General features: G+C 44.6%; 1 protein-coding gene across 4 annotated transcripts in view; it reads right to left on the bottom strand.

Moving 5' to 3' along the window:
• The window catches only part of HDAC9 (histone deacetylase 9), a 479,936-nt gene extending 477,557 nt beyond the window's left edge, over nucleotides 1–2,379 (bottom strand). For 2 of the 4 annotated variants that reach the window (XM_037385334.1, XM_037385335.1), the window contains exon 1: nucleotides 2,149–2,372. The gene's annotated coding sequence lies outside the window, so the exon portion shown is untranslated. Of the gene's footprint in view, nucleotides 1–2,148 lie in introns of all 4 variants that reach the window. The other 2 variants (XM_037385339.1, XM_037385336.1) reach the window with 2 other exon arrangements.
• Between the last annotated feature and the right edge of the window lie 13,871 nt (nucleotides 2,380–16,250).

The raw sequence follows: 16,250 nt of genomic DNA, 5'->3' as shown, positions 1-16,250 counted from the left end.
CAGCAGTGAAGACACTATTTCATTTTTATTTTTAAACTGCTCTGGGCACAGAAACATGGTGGTAAACAGAAGATACACAACAGCTTATAAACTAGTATTCCCGTTTCATCCTGGAGACTGCGCTTCATTTGTGGAAAAGCAGGTTAATGGAAAACCAAACACTGCTGTTTTCAGAATTGGCATTTTAATGTCAGGTTGAAAATATTTGGGTGTATTACACATTGACATTGACTTTGCTACCAGAATACACAGGAATCTGACACTGAGAACACTGTTTTGGGCAGGCTTAAGTAACTATGGTGCTGTACTTGCATCAGCTTGGTCACCATGAAGTATAATGGCGTGGTTTTATCTTTTTCAGAATTCTCAACTGACAATGACATTTTCATACAAAAGAGAGCTATTTCAGTATTTATATGATGAAGTTGGCACCACTGGTAGGTAAATATGACTGACTGCAGCTTTTGTCTGGGGCGATGACATGTTTTTTCCCAACGTTTTGTGTCACACCTCTGCCACTGTAATGAAAAAGAAGGGTTAGAATAATGTATCATTTGTATCATTGATGGTGGAAAGTTATATATAGTTGAGACCTATCTATTTTATACAAATAACAATGCAACTTAGCTGTATGAAGGGATGGAATTGCCTTCCAATACCGCTCCAGTACCATGACAGAGAACAAGCCTGCACTTCCCTCTGAACAAAGCAGGTGCTCTGGGTACAAAACATACGTGGGCTGGGACCACTGATACAAGAATGCATTGGACATGAAAGAAAATTTAGAAACTGTCAAAAAAAGATCAATTTAAATATCTTCAATAGATCTAGGATGCTGTTGGGGAACTGGGGCTGGGGGCGGGTAGGAGAGGGCATTTGAAAAACCTTAATGTGAAATACCGTCCTTTTTTGTTCATGAGTTCTCAGCAGAGTTTACAGGCCTTTGTGAGCTTGCAAATTAAATCCTGAATAACTGTCACAAAACTATTCTTCTGTCCCAGAAAACAAGATGTCATGGAACTAAAGCTGACAATACTGAAAGACAGATAGGTTTAAAATTCCTCGGCTTCTGTGTCGATACTTGTTCCGTGTTGTTTGTGACAGGACTTCTCAACACCATTTGCATCAGCAAAGAACACTCATGCATTTTCATATGTCAAAAGGTCTCCGCAATTCGCTTTGCTACTTCTTTCTCAATGTTCGGCTTGTTTTAAGTATTTCTCCCCTCTTAAATTCTCGCGTAGTTTAACAGCATTTTTAGACCCCTTCGGAGCACTTTGAAATACAAACTGCCGTGAGCTCTGTGTAAATCTTCCCCAGATGAATACCCATTTCGTGCATTACAAGTAATACCTGCTTTTTTTTCTGTAACAGTGATAAGCACGAATGATTACCGACTGCTGTTACATTCCATTTCAGATTACAACTCAGACATTTTAGGTGAGTCGGAACAACTGCACCCGTATCGGAAACTGCCCGTGCGCTGCCCCGCGCCGCTGAGCCGCCCCCCGGGATGCACACACCGCTGGGCCACCCAAAGCACGGGCACACGGAGCTCCGGCCGCGCACCGGCCCGGGATGCGCCCGCACCGGCCCTGCGGCGCCGCCGCCCCAGGCAGCCGCCACCCCGGCCCGGCGGGGAGCCCCAGGGGAGCGCCCCGCCGCTCGGCCCCGCTCCCACCTGTTCGGCCCCCAGCGGGGGGCTCTCCCCGCTCCCCAGCCGGCCGCGGGGGGCTCGCAGCGTCCTCCCCGCCCGCTGGGGCTCCGGCAACCGGCCCCGCCAGCCCCCGGGCTTGCCTGGGTGGCCCCGGCACCCCCGCGACACGGCCGCGGCCCCGCAGAGGAGGGGGTCGCACAGGGACCCCCTCCCGGGCCCGTTAACGCGCACACACGCCGGGCAGGGCAGGCGCACCGGGAACCCCTCCGCCACTCACGCTCCCGCGAAACGAAACTTGCCGGGGGGCGGCCGCCCCCACCCGCCCTGACACGGCCCAACTTCCCGAAACCTTCCCAAAGGTCCCGAAAAATCCACCCCGGCAAGTCCAGGACAGCGGCCGGGCGGCGGGACGGGCCGGCCCCACGGCCCCGCGCTGGCTGCCGCCGCGGCCGGGCAGAGCGGAGCGGAGTGGGGCAGCCGGTGCCACTCACCTTCCCGCGCCTCCGCCTTATCTCTTCGCTCGCGGGCTGCAACTTCCAGTCCTCCCCCCAGCTGCCATCTTCCACCGGGGCGGCAGGGGAGGGTGCGGAGCGGGAAGGAAAAGTTGCGGCGGCTGCCGCGGGGACTAGGTGGCCATAGCGCCGGCGGGCGGCGGAGCCGGCACGGGCGAGCCTGCACCGTGCGCGGCGGGCGGGCCGCGGGGCGGGGCGGCGGCAGCTGCCGGCGAGGGGCTGCGCGCTGCGATCGCAGCCCGTGGCGACGCGAGGAGGATTTACTAAAAATAGCCGCCCGGCTCGGCTCGGCTCGGCTCGGCTCGGCGGGGGGGTGGCGGGGGGAGGCCGCCGGGTTGCTCCGCGCTCCCCGCGGCGGCCGCTGGGGGCCGAGCGGGCCGGGCCGGGCCGCGGTGAGCACGGCGCCGTGCGCGGGCAGAGGGGCAGGGAGGCGCCCCGGGGGCGAAACCCGAGGGAACCCGCAGGGTTGCGGCTTCCCAGGCCCGGCGGCCCGGGCCGCGCGGGGTCTGGCAGTTCTGTGGCCGCAGCGGCCCGCGGGGGGGCGGCGGTGCCCAGACCCCCGCCCGGCCCTTGCCTCCCCCCCCCCGCCTCAGGGCTCCGCGGCCGCGCACGGCGGCCTCTGGCGGGCGGCAGGGCTCCGCCGCCGGCCCGGGAAGCCAGGGCCGGCATGTCGCCCCCGCCGGGCCGGGCCTAGGCCCCGCGGGGCTTCACCGCCTCCCCGCGGCGCTGGCTGGCGGCCGCTGGCGGCGGAGCCGCTCGGTTGTTTCGCGCCCCTTGCCACCCTTGCCACCGGTAACCTCTCAGCCCTCGGGAGGGAATTGCACCGGCCTGTCACCCGCCCCCCGCCAGCGAAGGGACAGGGCTTCTGGGACCCGACCGTGGGCCCTCCGCGGCGATCCGGCGGGCGGCATTAGGGCACGCATCTGGGACCGCGGCGGCCGCGGCTTCCGCCAGGGCTCTGGCGTTCGGCACGGGGAGAGTGTACCGGCTGCCGTGCGGCCCTCGGTGGTGTTGCTGCTCCCTCGGGCTGTCACGTCCCGAGGTGACTGCACGTCTCTCTAGTGCAGCTCTCCCCTTGGGGTCTTTGGATCAGTCTTGGCGTGTCTTAGTATCTTCAGCTAGAGGATGTCCATCTTTCTGCACCCACGTTGGGTCTCTTTCATAATGACTAACAGGCTCGAGAATTCTCTTTTCCTAGTACGGTTTTATGCAGAACATGAAGCACTTTAGTCTATGGAATCTGTCCTAACCACATTTATTCGTAATATAAATTCATAGATAAATGTCTTCATTACTTGGAAGAGAAGGGAGTATCTCCTTTTATCTCTCCCCTTATGGGTAAAGGTTAGCCTCAAAGCAGTTTAGTTCTCGGAAATCTAAGCAATCAAAAAAAAAAAATCATTAGCTATCTTCCAGCTAGTGGCTTTGGAATTCGCGTTTTTACCATAGAAGTTTCATGGTGTGTTTTATTAGTTTAAAAAAAAATAACATTGATTGTACTTATTCTTTTCACTTCGTTTGTTGTCAGATGTTAGCTTTTCTGAAACAAATGTTTAAAACTGTTATTTCCAAGAGTGGTGAAGAACTAGTTAAGACTAAAAGGTAAAGCTAGTGGCTAAAGGAAGAGGTTTGGAATTTGGGCCTGAATGTCATTGATTGCTCAAGGGATAAACACACGTAAACCTCAACTGTGATAAGCAGTGGGTTTTGTGACCCTCAAAATAAATCTCACTTCTCAAAATTAAAATCAATCTGTGTCTGCGTATATTTCAAGTTGGAGAGGAATCTCATTAGTTTGTTGTGGTTTATGTTTTAGTTTGAGAACTGGTTTCAGTGGTATTGCTGGATGTTCAGTCATGGAGTGCTATGTGACAGATCAAAGTCCAAACTGGCTAATGAAATCACAGAGCACTGTTTCTCTGGCAGGTTGATAGGCTTCAAGCTGATACATACTTTTGTTTCATTATGTACTCTTATTCTCTGTCTACTCAAAGGAAGAGTCATCATTATAATCATATTCTAAAAGACTAGTTACTGTTCTAATGCTATGGTGGGAACTCCAGCATTTTTACTGGAAAATAACAGGGATCTCTGAGACACCTCCATGTTTTGGTTACTGCTGCTCTTGCCCTACTCATTTCCACTCAGTGCTAATAAATACAGTGAAGTGGTGCATAGTGGTAATATTCAGGCAGCCTTTATCTTGCTTTTACTAGGTCTACTATTGCTATTCCATTACTACGTTATCTACTCCTAATCCTACTGACCAAAAAAATGTTTTATAGACTTGACTGGTTTGCTGGAGTGCTGAATATGTGTACCTCATTTCAAATGTAGCATTGCCTATTTTATCACTGTCTTTCGGAATTATTATTACAAACATTTGCTGAAAGTCATGGGGGTGAGAAAAGGATGTGGTATGCCTGCATTATAATTTAGAAGTGTAATTTATAAAACCTGAGATGAGGTGTTGAGATCCTTAAAACATTTCTATCCCTAAAAAGAGACTTGGCATCATCCTTGCAGCTTCTTCTCTGCTACATTGTGAACTGGTGTCTGCTGACCATTAGGGCTATGATGCCCTTCACATACACTCCGATTTACAATAACTGGGTTTTTGATTGAAAAAACCTTGCATATTTATCACACAGAAGATCAGTAAGGTCACGTCTGGGAGAGCCACAAAAAGTTTTGGAAACCACACTGGAACAGAGAAATTGTCTTCCCCGTGGTTCCCCACTTAAGGTTGTGCTTAGTGAAGGCACTAGGAGAAAAATCATAAACTTTCCCCCCTCCCCCCAGTCAAATAAAAACACTGAAAATATTGAAAACATTGAAAAAACTAATACATACAAAGCTCAGTAAAGAATTTCTCACATTGACACATATTTTAGTATCATTAAGACTGTGGAAAAATAGCTTTCAGAAGTTCCATGCCTTAACTGAGAACTACCTTAGGTATTAAACAAACATTGAGGTATAACAGCTCATCAAGCAGTGAGCAATTCCCCTCCTATGATACCAAAAGGAAACGTGTAGGATGTTCTGTACTGTGTGACTATTAAAATCAAAATGATACTCAGCTATGACCTTTTCCAATCCAGTTCGTAAACCAATGTCTCACAAAAAGTGAAACCCATTGAGATGAACAGAAAGAAACCCTTAACATTTAACAAGACTGATCTGGACTTCTAGCCTACACGTGCTTGTTAACTTGCAAATCTGAATAAGATGGACGTAGTGCTTTGCTTGTCCATGAAAACCATTGAGGAATGAACAAAAGCTGTCTGCCCCATTAGTTGATGTTACATGCCAGCTCTTTGCTGAAACGATCAGTCCTTTTGGGTGTATTTCTGTTCCTCAACTGCCAGACAGCAGATCCTTTTATTATCTCTGGCAGTCAAGAGGCTTCAGTTCTTCTTGGGTGTAATCTTGCAACACACCTAGGCTTCTAGTCACATCCAGAGCAGACTAACATGACGTACTCTACAGAGATGATTCGTAAATTCAGCTTGATGTTCAAGGAGGCAGCCACCTGCTTGCTGAGTATGATAAATCAACACCCCAAAACTTAGCTGGGTCTGTTCAAGTTCCTGTCCAGTTTTCAAGGGCTCATGGCTCTGCTCTTTATATGCAAAGCTAAGTTCAAGTCATGCTGTACTTCTCTGTAGAAATCAATACCAACTGCCTCTCATCTGTCACCTATAGGGCTAGATCCTTCCAATACTTCAGACCACTCTTTTTTTTATTATTTAACAGAATTAGTAGACTGACCTACCTAGCATGTTGCACAGATCATCCATGCACCATGTACCTAAAAAATGGGGCCCTTCTAACCAGTGTTGTGCAATTCTTTGTGTATGCTTTATATAAGTATTAATACTTACAAAAGCATTTGCTTTTGCAAATATTTCTATTTTAATAAGAATGTTTACATTAAGTCCTTCTCTAAAATTTTAAGATTTGTCTTCCATAAGAAAAAACCTTGGAGTCTGGGGGGGGGGGAGAGGGTGTAACTTACTTGTGATGTCTGTTAATTTGACTGAGAATTAGTTGAAAGGTCTTTTGGGTAAGACTGCTAGCCTTTTAGTAAGTATCTTGCTCAGTGGCTCATAAACATTAACATTTTGCATGTTTCAAATGGGTATAATTGTTGGTTTTGTTTACAGAAAGTGTTTGCTTTTTTCCTCCAAAAGATCAGCGGTTTAGCTGATCAGTTTTATGCAATTTGTAAATAACCACTTGACTGCTACAGAAGTAGGCAATCTAAATGAATCAACACAGACGCCAACATTTTAAAGATAATAGGGATTTCTGCATTAACATTAAAAAATAATAGTTTTATATATATTTAAATGTCTTATGAAAATATATTTCTCACACACTGTAGATAATGAAATGTGTGATTAGCTCTTTCAGTGCTTGGGCTTTAAGGAATGTATACACATACCTACATTTGATGGGACTATTCAGGTGGTTAAAATTAAACATGTTATTACCCCCTTTTTTTAGTGCTAGTGGTTAGCCAGTATTTGGAAATCTGTGGGCTCTTTCTCAGAAACATGATAAAGTGTTTTCTGATCCTGACCTATTTGTCTGCAGAGAATATAAATATATCTTGTTTCCTTGAACACAGTAAGTCATGAAACGAATGACCAGACTGGGCTGCTTGCTTGTAATGCCAAGCCTGCACACAACCATCCTGCAGCAGCACTGTGCCCCCAAAGCCGTTCTTTCACTCACACAAAGCAAAGGTTTTGAAGTGCTAATGCTGTGGTGAACTGTGCAGAACTTGCAATCATTCATGTAAAAAGGGGATCTAAGTATGCGTCTTGGATGTCTTTTGAAAGATTTCCCATTAGCTTTGGACTAACTCGAGCTGAAGTTGAGCCCTGTCCTTGCTTTCATATACTGCCCTTTACTCTTGATCCCAAGTCCTCTTCTGTCCTGACCCTAAACACCTCTGATTATTGTGGTCCTGCCTGCTTTTTTCCCATTTTGTCTCCTGCTGAGATGCCAAATTTTCTACGCTTTCTGTTGAAGACATTGCTATGTCTTCTGTTGCACTGATGCAAGTGACCCCTCAGGTGTCCTAACCCTGCTCTGATATCTGACCTTGTCCTTTGCTCGTTCTGAACCAGGCATCCTTCCAAAAGACATCTGATGACAGACTCCAGGAATTGTCGTATCCAGCATCTTGTTCAGGCCAAGCAGCACTTCTGTCACTCTGTGCCCTGTTTACATGTTCCCATTGAATTCTTGCCATTCCCTTGATTTTCTGATGTCCTTGTTTCTCCCTGGCATACGACACACAGTTCCACCAAAGAAAGGAGTGCGTTTCTGTTCACACCTTACTGTACAAATCTCAGCTTACAGGACTGAGCCCCTTTTTCAGCTTTATCGTGCCAATCCACAATTTGGAAGGTAGTTTCTATTCTTTGCCATTACTAAGTTAGCTGGCATTACAGTATTCTTTCACTTACCCTGAATAGAAAATGTTTTTTATCTAAACAAGGATAGATCATTACTAAATCAAGAACTGCCCACAGATCATAAATATATCTAGCTTACAAAATTCCAGATGCACTAGTCTTTGTAAAAAAAGTGCTTAATAATTACAAAAATAAAATGACTGGCATTTGCATCTGGCGTGTCTTATTTGTTCCTCATAATCATTGTTAAAAGGTAAAGAATGTTACAGGTAAATTTCTTCAGTTCCTAACTGAACTACTCTTTTAAAAACAAGGTACATTTGAGAAAAAGAACTCTCTGAGGAACCCTAGCCAGGTCATTAAACCTGACCAAATCGTGCTTGTTTGGGTGGATGATTGCATCTGGTTTTGTCATGTGCTTATTAACCGCATTAGCAGATAATACGTGATTGTGAATGAAAGAATGAACCTGAAATTACACAAATCTTTCTCACTATAATGATTCATCAGGTAGGATTTGTTTCAGCTTTCTGCTTTATCTTTTATTATTATTATTATTATTAACATTATCACATGTTCTGTAGCGATGACAGTCGTGATGGAGAACAGGCAGAAGTGGCTGCTGGGAGCCTCTTGTCGATAAGCTTCGTGCAGGCAGCTTGGGCTGGCCTGATGATGATTCATGGATGATCAAGTGCAACAAACGGCTCCATGTGAATATCTGAGCAATAATTTTCTGGGGGACAAAACAACTCAGCGACATTGTAATTCCTTCCTGTAATTTCTTACTTCTTTTTCTGAAACGTTAATATCCGATGGGTTTCCTTGCTCCCATGGCTTAGTACCAGGGCAATGTGAACAATGATGCACATAGAAAGAGAGCTTTTCCTGCACAGTTCTCAGCCATGAGGTTGAGAGGTTATCATTGACTTGGTCCTGGCTTTTCCAGCTGGGGTAGATGAGCTGTACTGCAGATGTTTCTGTTGTCTTGATTGACTTCAAGATAGATTCCATTGTCATAGCTGCTACGCTGTCAAACAGATAATTACACAGACATAAGATAGTTTTGTAATAACATTTGATATTAACATTAAGATATATATTTCTTATTATTGATTGACTTCTGTGACTGTGGGAGGCTATTGGTGGAATAGAAATTGACAGACAACTCCCAGGCAGGTGGCGATGGAAGAGATATCCTTAGTCCCCCTTGCCTTTTATGAAATATCTTAAATGCAGTATGTGCTCTCCACTCGCAAGTATACTGTCAGGCTGCACAGCTCCTCTTTCAACTTAAGGCAGGGCTGCAGGCACCCTGCTATTATCAGTTACTACTTGGTGATAACCTTGTCAGCTTCCTTTTGGTATTCATGTATTATCAACCAAATAACACTAGTTTCTGAAAATGACCGGTTCCATTTACATTTCATAATCTGTTGAAAGGAAAAACGTTTGTGACTAAGTAAGAGAAGGAAGGAGCTGTCAACCCTGTTTTGTGATTACTGCCCACAAATGTTCTCACATTTTGCTTTAAGAAAGTGTTCTGACAAAAATATTAGCACTAATAGTACAGTATGCATATGTTCTCTGAGTATAAATAGTGCAACTTCATCTCATGAGATAGCTCAGGGCTCTATCCAATGACTTTAATGAGGTTTGAGGTTGCTCAGCACCTCACAGCAGGCACTCAGCACACAGGAGGAAGGCGACATGCTAAACTTCTAATGACGTGAGGCACAAAGCACCACCAGTACTTGTCCAAGCCAATGGGAGTCACAGAGCCTTGGTGCCTGCAGCATCAGCCTTTCCTTCTCCAATGAATGTCAAAAAACATTTCTTTCTCTAGCACACTGTATCAGCATCCTCCAACAGACACATCCTACAAACAGCAATCTGTATTGGCATTCTGCTTTCACACAAGAAATGAAACTCATTTGCCCTAACTTGGGTGACTGTATTACCGTCGGCTCCCTGGTCAGACAATACAGAGAAATATCTCCAGAGAACAACTCTTCATTCAAATGTAGGCGCTGAAAATTAGGTGGGATGGATCCCACTCGAGGTGTCTGCTGTGTTTTATTCACTCTTTACAAGGTTTACTTTTATTACATAAAGTCTTACAGGGGAATTTTTATCACTCACCTTGACAGAACCAAGTCCATCACATATACAGACCACCTCATTTACAAATGCATATGCCATCAAGACAATGTATACTGTGTTCAAGATTATCAGATGGATACTCCTAAAACTGCAGTGTTTTGCCATTTTAACACTACAGGATGAAGTGGACACTGGCAACACTAATGCATTCAATTTAGAGACATTGATAGGCTCCTAACATATCTGAGAGTGACCAAAGTGATTTCAGGGGTAAGTCAGAAACGGAAATTAACAATGGGTGTCTTTTACATACAAAAAAATCCCATTAGTAATTAGCCTATTTAAAATATTCCACTCTAATTTTGTGTGTCTTGTACTGTGTTTCATTCTTGTCTTTTTGATTGTTTGCCACAATTATTATCTCTGATCTAAAGAAATTTAGGAAATGCTGCTAACAAGAAGCTCATGTTTAACCTTTATCAGCCTATTGTTTCTTTTGCATATAACTCAACACCTTTATAGAGGTCACACATACTCTCTGTACTGCGTGAATGCCGGGTTTCTGTAAGCTTTCATGCGATGTGTTGCACCCTGAAGAAAAAAAAATGTACTTGCTCACTGAATTCCACCTATTCTGTAGGAGTAAAATATTCTGGGCTAAATTATTATTAGCACATAAATATTTTTTGTGCTAATGATTATTAAATAATTATGCAGTACAGCATAAAATCTTACATATATGAGATTTTAATATATCACACATTCACACATATATATCATATATATGTGATCTCTATCTTATAGGCATATCATATATATAACATATTTATACATAAGTGTCTATAAATGTATTTATAATATTTCAGCATGCACATACAGATATAATCAAGGTTATAGCTGAGAGTTGGAGAGAAATTCTCACCCCCCTCCCTTGCGTGAAGTGAGACACTTTCTCTCAACTTCCTGCAGTCTTTTTTCCTGGAAGAGAAGGAATTCAGGTGTGTAACAAAAGTTACCTGTCCATGACCTTTGAAACTTCTCCTATTCTACCCACAGTATGAGAATGACGTAAGAAGAAAAACAAACAAAGCCTGTTCTTTCTATATTTATGTCTTTGTATGTAAAACAGAGGAACTATGATCTCTGCCCTAAACCTTTTCTGCATACGATATAGCTACTAGAGAATATGCAGGTCTTCTTAAAAGTAAGATTAATAAGATAGCAGTAGCATTATTTGTTACAGAATTCATTTAACACATATTTATTTCTGTCAGCCTGTTCAAATGAAACAAGCGTTATGTATTTTTTTTCTTGAGGAATACAACCGTGCAACTGAAGTAATCACTCTTAAATAAAACTCCAGAAAATCTCAAACCTAGCAGTAAAGTTTCATATTAAGCAAGGATTTATTGATTGAGAAGTTTCTATTTATTTGCTGCTATTTGTAAAAACCCAATACATACATTTTTCTATGTGAATGTTCAGCCTATGTATCACATAAACTGTCAAAGCCATAGCTAAATATAACAATTATTATCTTACTTATTTGTCAGTGGCATATATATAAGAGAAAATCAAAGTACTCCAGTCCTCAGTTTTTCTGTCCACACCTTCCCAAGTAAGTCTGGATTTGTACAGTTCCTTGACTAGAAAGGACAATTGTCCATTCTCTAGCAAGCCATATTTTGGCTAATTGCCAAAGCCTTACAAAGGTATCTGTACACTCATTTTATAGATGTTTTCTTTTGATGTTCTGATAGTATGATACCATTAAAATTTTGAAGATCAAACAGTTCTCAACTTAATAAAAGAATCTGTGAAGAAACTACTTCATGATGGTGCCTGAAACCCATTTTGTCTTCAAAGATGGTGTTGTGGATTGCTGTACTCCTAAGTGATGAGTGAACATTTTGTAAACTTGAATTAAAAGTTTTTTTCAGTATTTTATCCTATAAAAATTGTCATGCGTTTATACTTCTGTGCCCATACCTCTGCCCGTGGCTGATGCCTGGCAGGCTCTTGTACAAAGGTAAATATCGTCAGCACTGCTGAAACAGGACGATGAAGCATTGTTCCTTGTTAGATGATAAAGAATGGAAAATCATAGAATCATAGAATGGTTTGGGTTGAAAGGCACCTGAAAAGTCATCTAGTTCCAACGCCTCTGCCATGGGCAGGGACACCACCCACTAGACCAGGTTGCTCAAAGCCCCATCCAACCTGGCCTTGGACACTTCCAGGGATGGAGCATCCACAGCTTCTGCAGGCAACCTGTTCCAGTGTTTCACCACTCTCACAGTAAATGTTTTTTTTTTCCTTATATCTAATCTAAATTGCCCTCTTTCCGTTTAAAGCCATTACTCCTTGTCCTATCACCACATGCCCTTGTAAAAAGTCCTCCAGCTTTCTTGTAGGCCCCCTTCAGGTACTGGAAGGCTTCTGTAAGGTCTCCCTGGAGCCTTCTCCAGGCTGAACAATCCCAACTCTCTCAACCTGTCTTCATAGGAGAGATGCTCCAACCCATCATCTTCATGGCCCTCCTCTGAACTCACTCCAACAAGTCCATGCCCTTCTTATGTTGTGGGCTCCAGAACTGAACACAGTATTCCAGGTGCTGTCTCATGAGAGCCGAGTGAAGGTGGAGAATCAACTCCCTCAGCCTGCTGGTTGTGCTTTTTTTTGATGCAGCCCAGGATTCGGTTGGCTTTCTGGGCTGCAAACACACACTGCCAATTCATGTTGAGCTTTTTGTCCACCAGCATCGCCAAGTCCTTCTCCTCAGGGCTGCTCCCAATCCATTCGCCACCCAGCCTGTATTGATACTGGGGGTTTCCCTGACCTTGCACTTGGCCTTGTTGATCTTCATGAGGTTCTCTTGGGCCCACCTTACAAGCCTGTCAAGGTCCCTCTGGATGGCATCCCTTCCCTCCAGCATGTTGACCACACCACACAGCTTGGTGTCATTGGCAAACTTGCTGAGGGTGTGCTCCATCCCACTGTCCATGTCACCAACAAAGATGTTAAACAGTGCCGGTCTCAGTACCAACCCCTGAGGAACAGCACTTGTCACTAGTCTCCACTGGGACATCAGGCCATTGACCACAACTCTTTGAGTGTGACCATCTGGCCAATTCCTTATCCACTGAGTGGTCCATCAGTCAAATCTGTGTCTCTCCAGTTTAGAGATAAGTATGTTGTGCAGGAGGACAGTGTCAAAAGCTCTGGACAAGTCCAGGTAGATGAGATCTGTCGCTCTACCCTGATCTGTCAACACTGTAGCCCATCATAGAAGGCCACCAAATCTGTCAGATGTGACTTATCCTTAGTGAAGCCATGGTGACTGTTACCAATCAACTCCTTATTTCCCATGTGCCTTAGCACAGTTTCCAGGAGGATCTGCTCCAGGATCTTCCTGGGCACAGAGGTGAGACTGACTGGTCTGTAGTTCCCGGGTGTTCTTTCTTTCCCTTTCAAAAATAGGGGTTATGTTTTCCCTTTTCCAGTCAGTGGGAACTTCACCATCCTGCCATGACTTCTCAAATATTATGGATAGTGGCTTAGCCACTTCATCCACCAGTTCCCTCAGGACCCACAGATACACCTCATCAGGTCCCATGGACTTGTGCACCTTCAAGTTCCTTAGATGGTCTTGAACCTGATTCTTCTACAGCAGGCAGTTCTTCATTCTCCCAGTCCCTGCCTTTGTCTTCTGTGACTTGGGCAGTGTGGCTGGAGCACTTGCTGGTGAAGACTGAGTCAAAAAATTCATTGAGTACCTCAGCCTTCTGCATGTCCCAGGTAACCAGGTCTTCTGTTTTCTTCCAGAGAGGGCCCACATTTTCCCCTAGTCTTCCTTTTACCACCAACATACCTATAGAGGCTTTTTTTTTGTTGTTGTCCCTGATGTCCCTAGGCAGATTTAATTCTGTGAAGGCTTCAGCTTTCCTGATCCCTGGCTGCTCCAGCAATTTTCCTGTATTTCTTCCAAGCTACTTGTCCTTACTTCCACCCTCTGTAGGCTTCCTTTTTGTGTCTGAGTTTGTTTAGGAGCTCCTTGTTCATCCATGCAGGCCTCCCGACACTTTTGCCTGACTTCCTCTTTGTTGGGATAGTGATCCTTATTATCAGACCGTGGAAACATCATTTTCTGTAGAACCCTATCAGAACCCGAGCACCAGTAAAATTGACTGAATTAGGATTATTTTGGGCTGTGCACTGGGATTCTGAAAGCAGAAAAATACTTTTTTCAGCAGAAAGTGAGAACTGGTATCAAGTTTAGCATTTCAGTGCTTCTTCATATTATTGACTGGTGTCTACCTCTGAAAAAGTGGTCAATAACAGACCCTGTAAAAATACCCAGAATATGTCATGTTTGCTTGTGACTCCTGACTCCTGTGCTGGTTTTGACTGGGATAGAGCTAGTATGGGTCTATGTTTTGGATTTGCAATGAAAGCAGTGTTGATAATTCAGGGATGTTTTTGTTACTGCTGAGCAGCACTTACACAGAGCCAAGGCCTTTCCTTCTCCTCACACCAGCCCACCAGCGGGTGGGCTGGGGATGCAAAAAAGTGGGGAGGGGATACAGCCAGGACAGCTGACACCAACAGACCAAAGAGTTATTCCATACCATACGATGTCAAGCTCAGTATATAAAGCTGGGGGAATAAGGAAGAAGAGGGGGATGTTCTAAGTGATGGCGTATGTCTTCCCAGGTAAACGTTACACATGACGGAGCCCGGCTTTCCTGGAGATGGCTGAGCACCTGCCTGCCCATGGGAAGCAGTGAATGAATTCCTTGGTTTGCTTTGCTTGCATGCGTGGCTTTTGCTTTACCTGTTAAACTGTCTTTATCTCTACACACAAGTTTTCTAGTTTTTCCCCTTCTGATTCTCTCCCCCATCCCATGGCGGGGGAGTGAGCCAGTGGCTGTGTGGGGCTTAGCTGTTGCCTGGGGTTAAACTATGACACTCCTCAGATAAGGACCAAACAAAATATTTCAAACATGGCTATCTTTGGCAATTGTTAGGTCCAATGGATTTGCTTTTTTCCTGTTGTCCTGTCTAAACCTAAGCTTCCCAAATGTATGTTTTCGGTGTTTTCTCTATTGCTTTTTACCTTCTCACTGAGATCACCTAGCACCATATTAAATCGTTAACCTTCACAATATACTGCTCAGATACAGAATGGCTGTTATATTTTCACCCAGATTCTAAAGAAAACTAACAAGCAACCAGTCGGGGTTTAATTGCATACTGGGCACAAACATCTTGCAACCATCCTGTGGATTTTTGGGCCACTGATGCAGAAGCAGATTATCAGCAATCACAGGTAGTTTTTAACGGGAGACTGAGAAGCTGAAATCCCAGCTGTGGGCAGCTAGAGAGTGAAGAGTTATGCAGTCTTTTCTTCAACATGGAGTGCTGGTCTTACGGTTTACACCAAATCTTTTCAAATGCAGATACACAGAACTAAGAATCCAAATACACATTTACATGTTTTTCTGACTGACTTCAGTGAAATACAGCGATTTCAGATCAGATTATTTTTGCTTTGGTTTCACAATCCAGTTCCTGTAAAGCTTGCCATAGAGCAGATATGATTCCTCATGGTGCTGGTTCTTCACCTTTCAGATGTCTTTACATAATGGAGGGCATTTTCCAGATATATGGGTCAGGGTCTCCCCAGGGCTGCAACTGGGACTCCCCAGGGGGGTGACAGGGCAGGGCTGTGGCATTGCATCCTACTACCTCTCTGGGGCAAGGACTGACAGCCCTGGGGGTGGGGGCTGAAATGGGGTTCTGGTCAGGCTGGGGTGAGCCCCAGGGGAGGGCAGGCAGGACCAGCAAGGCTTGGTAGTGCCCCTCATGCCCTGAAAATACAACAGGCTTCCAGATATCTGTGTCTTCACTTACTGTAGCACTAACTTCAAGGAACTTGTACCCACATGGGTTAAATTTCTCTTTCTCATTGAAACGTAGGGTTTCAATCCAGATGGCCTCTACCATCACCATGACACTAAGAGCAGGAATAGTGACAGAAGGGCATGATAGTCTTTCCCCTTCCCAGCATCAAAGGCAGTGCCATTATTTAGGCATATGTGGTCTCTAATGTCAGAATTTGGAAACAGGATTTTGAACGGGTATAGTTCAGAAATACTCTGCTCCTGGGCATTGAAAGACCTATTTGCCCTGAAGGAAGGCCATTTATTGAAAGAATGCTTAAAGTGTTTCCATCTAAACATGGACATCTTGCTATCGCATTTTAATTTTTCTCAAGTTTGGTCAATGGCTCCCTTACAAATACTATCTGAGAATGTGTTGCTTACTTTATTGTTATGGGGAATATCTTTCCTTTTTTTCCCCTGTAATTAGAAATACGTGAGTGCAAATAGGAGAACAAGTCTGACAAAACCTCAAACAATGATAATCTTAGTTTTCTGACACTAAAAAGGGCTAAATTGGTGCTTCTAATTTTCTGATAGTCTCCATCAATCAAAATTATTGTCTAAAGCTATAAACTTAGATGATGTACTTGCATAACAAACG

The sequence above is a fragment of the Falco rusticolus genome, chromosome 4, assembly GCF_015220075.1.
Source record: "Falco rusticolus isolate bFalRus1 chromosome 4, bFalRus1.pri, whole genome shotgun sequence".
In the NCBI taxonomy this organism is placed as follows: domain Eukaryota; kingdom Metazoa; phylum Chordata; class Aves; order Falconiformes; family Falconidae; genus Falco; species Falco rusticolus.
The sequence above is the reverse complement of the archived record's forward strand: the minus strand, read 5'-3'. Positions and strand labels throughout refer to the sequence as shown.